The following is a 3,945-nucleotide window of genomic DNA, read 5'->3' as shown; positions in this document are numbered from 1 at the left end:
CAGGAAACCATCCAAACCCTAGAGGAGAAAGCAGGAAAAGACCTCTCTGACCTCAGCCGTAGCAATTTCTTACTTGACACATCCCCAAAGGCAAGGGAATTAAAAGCAAAAATGAACTACTGGGACCTCATGAAGATAAAAAGCTTCTGCACAGCAAAGGAAACAACCAACAAAACTAAAAGGCAACCAATGGAATGGGAAAAGATATTTGCAAATGACATATCGGACAAAGGGCTTGTATCCAAAATCTATAAAGAGCTCACCAAACTCCGCACCCGAAAAACAAATAACCCAGTGAAGAAACGGGCAGAAAACATGAATAGACACTTCTCTAAAGAAGACATCTGGATGGCCAACAGGCACATGAAAAGATGCTCAACGTCGTTCCTCATCAGGGAAATACAAATCAAACCCACACTCAGATATCACCTCACGCCAGTCAGAGTGGCCAAAATGAACAAATCAGGAGCCTATAGATGCTGGAGAGGATGTGGAGAAACGGGAACCCTCTTCCACTGTTGGTGGGAATGCAAATTGGTGCAGCCACTCTGGAAAACAGTGTGGAGGTTCCTCAGAAAATTAAAAATAGACCTACCCTATGACCCAGTGGTAGCACTGCTAGGAATTTACCCAAAGGATACAGGAGTACTGATGCATAGGGGCACTTGTACCCTAATGTTTATAGCAGCACTCTCAACAATAGCCAAATTATGGAAAGAGCCTAAATGTCCATCAACTGATGAATGGATAAAGAAATTGTGGTTTATATACACAATGGAGTACTACGTGGCAATGAGAAAGAATGAAATATGGCCCTTTGTAACAACGTGGATGGAACTGGAGACTGTTATGCTGAGTGAAATAAGCCATACAGAGAAAGACAGATACCATATGTTTTCACTCTTATGTGGATCCTGAGAAACTTAACAGAAACCCATGGGGGAGGGGAAGGAAAAAAAAAAAGGGGTTAGGGTGGGAGAGAGCCAAAGCATAAGAGACTGTTAAAAACTGAGAACAAATTGAGGGTTGATGGGGGGTGGGAGGGAGGGGAGGGTGGGTGATGGATATTGAAGAAGGCACCTTTTGGGATGAGCAGTGGGTGTTGTAAGGAAACCAATTTGACAATAAATTTCATATATTGGAAAAAAAACAAAAAATAATACACAGGAAAAACAAAAACTCAATAGAAAATATTCCTGAGGAAATCCAGACATTCGATTTGGTAGGTAAAAACTTTATTTTCTTTTCATTTAGAATTATTTTATTAAATTATAAATGTACAACAGCCTCTCAACTGTACCCATGCACTTACATTGTTTTTTAAGGAAAAATGTTATGCCTTATTACACCATAATCCTAATAGCTTTTCAAAACCTTGAGAAAAATCTTTAAAAAGATTTTACATGTCATCTGAAACTGACAAATTTAACACTATCAAAAAAGAGTGCTTCTATACTCTTACAAAAACCACTAGAAAGAAATAATAATTATAAAGCTAAGAGACTGTCTCAAAGGAATATTTTTTTAAAAGCAATTCTTCTTCCACAGTAGGGTAATGGTATTAAATAATTCAATCCATTCACACAATGGCTCTCTGCATCTGCTCTGGTCTCTTCTGCCATATCACTGAATATTTATGCATGACTGAGATAAGAGTTTCCTTAACATTGTTATTTCAATAACCTGAAGCTGTTCTGTTAATTCTGAGAGCTTTCATTCTCTCCTATTTATATAGTGAAGCCCATGGCAAATAGGAAGAAGCTGAATTTTGACTTCTTCCCCCATAACCCCCACTTCCTCCACTGCCTGTAGGACCATAGTTGCCTCTAGGACCATAGTTGCCTCCACCATATGGCCTCACATGTTCCTGGTACCACCAAAGATTCCACTTTCATTGGACCATAGTTACAAGGTTACAAGGTATAATTTCCAAAACCATTGTAATTTCCACTTCCATAATGTCCTCCTCCACAGTTGTCATAACCACCTCTATAGCCCCCATCCTGGTTGCTACATCCAGGTCCCCCACCACCATATCTTCTTCTTCCTCATCCATAACCAGGGCTACCTCTAAAATTGCCACCTGTTGGTTCTCTTCCATACCCATTACAACCATCCCCAAATCCACAACCACTTCATATGCATCAGATCCTCCCCTAAAATTATTTCCTGGTCCTTGTCCAAAATTTCTACCACCCCCAGGAGAATCTCCAAAACCAAAGTTTCCTCCTCTTCCACTTCTAGAACTTTGGCCTTCCTGCATTTCTTGTCTACACAAAACCTTTCTTACTTTTGCATTATGACCACTGATGGTATAATATTTCTATAACACAATCTTTTTTTTTAACGTTTATTTATTTTTGAGACAGAGGGAGACAGAGTGTAAGTGAAAGAGGGGCAGAGAAAGAGACACACACAGAATCTGAAACAGGCTTCAGGCTCTGAGCTGTCAGCACAGAGCCCGATGCAGGGCTCGAACCCACGAGCCATGAGATCATGACCTGAGCTGAAGTCGGATGCTTAACCAACTGAGCCACCCAGGCGCCCCTGCAACACAATCTTATTCACAGATCATGATCATCAAAAGTAACAAATCCAAAGCATCTTTTCTTTTTTTTTTTTTTTTAACGTTTATTTATTTTTTTGGGACAGAGAGAGACAGAGCATGAACGGGGGAGGGGCAGAGAGAGAGGGAGACACAGAATCAGAAACAGGCTCCAGGCTCTGAGCCATCAGCCCAGAGCCCGACGCGGGGCTCGAACTCACGGACCGCGAGATCGTGACCCGGCTGAAGTCGGACGCCTAACCGACTGCGCCACCCAGGCGCCCCCCAAAGCATCTTTTCTTTCAATACTGCCTATCAGTAATTATATCAATGGTATCAATCTTTCCATATTTCTTGAAATAATCTCTAAGATGATATCCCTCACTGTCTTCATTAGTTCCACCAAAAAACAGCTTCTTTACAGTTACATGAGCCCCTCGTTTTCCAGTTTCCTCTTCTTTTGCAACGGCACATTTTGGCTCAACCACTCTCCCATCAATTGAATGAGGTCTTGCAGCCATGGCAGCATCAACCTCAGTCACAGATGAAAAAATTACAAAACCAAATCCTCTTGATCTTTTGCTCACAGGATCACTCATGACCACACAATCTGTAAGTTTTCCCCATTGTTGGTAGTAGTTCTTCAAATTTTCTTCTGTGGTTTCAAAGCTTAAGCCACCAATAAAGGGTAGATAAAAACTCTAAAGTACAGCATGTCTATAGTGCTAAAGAAAATTATAAGAATGATGTTTCACCAATTTGAGAATATCAGTAAAGAGAAATTATGAAAAAGAAACAGAAATTCTGGAATAGTTGAAATAATTTACTAGAGAGACTCAACATCAGGTTTTGGAAGGTATAACACAATCAGCGAATTTAAAAGTGGGCCAGTTGAGATTAACCAGTCTGAAGAACAAAAAGAAAAAAAATAATAATCAACAGAGCCAAAGAGAAATGTCTGAAACCATCAAGTATATTAATAAATATAATGGGACTTCCAGAAGTAGAGGAGAAAAGAAAGGAGCATAAATAATATTTGAAAGACTAGTGACCAAAACCATTCAAAATTTGATGAAAAATTTTAATCTACACATTCAAAAGGTTGAACAAACTCTAAATAGGATAAATTCATCATAAACAAACTGCTGAAATTAAAAAAACAAACATAAAAATAATATTTTCACAGCAGTAATAATGAAATGACTCACAATGGGGAAGTGATCATCTATAAAATTACCAGCTTATTTCTCATCAGAAGCTATGGAGGCCATAGGGTGCCTGGGTGGCTCAGTCGGTTAAGCATCTGACTTCCGCTAAGGTCATGATCTCACAGTTTGTGGGTTCAAGTCCCACATCAGGCTCTGTGCTGACAGTTCAAAGCCTGGAGCCTGCTTCAGATT

General features: G+C 39.8%; 1 pseudogene; it reads right to left on the bottom strand.

Moving 5' to 3' along the window:
• Window positions 1-1,218: 1,218 nt before the first annotated feature.
• On the bottom strand, window positions 1,219-3,144 carry LOC112862868 (heterogeneous nuclear ribonucleoproteins A2/B1 pseudogene; annotated as a pseudogene).
• Between the last annotated feature and the right edge of the window lie 801 nt (window positions 3,145-3,945).

The sequence above is a fragment of the Puma concolor genome, chromosome B2 (assembly GCF_028749965.1).
Source record: "Puma concolor isolate L17-30 chromosome B2, mPumCon1.1.hap2, whole genome shotgun sequence".
NCBI classification, from domain to species: Eukaryota; Metazoa; Chordata; class Mammalia; order Carnivora; family Felidae; genus Puma; species Puma concolor.
This window is presented reverse-complemented; position numbering and strand designations above follow the sequence as displayed.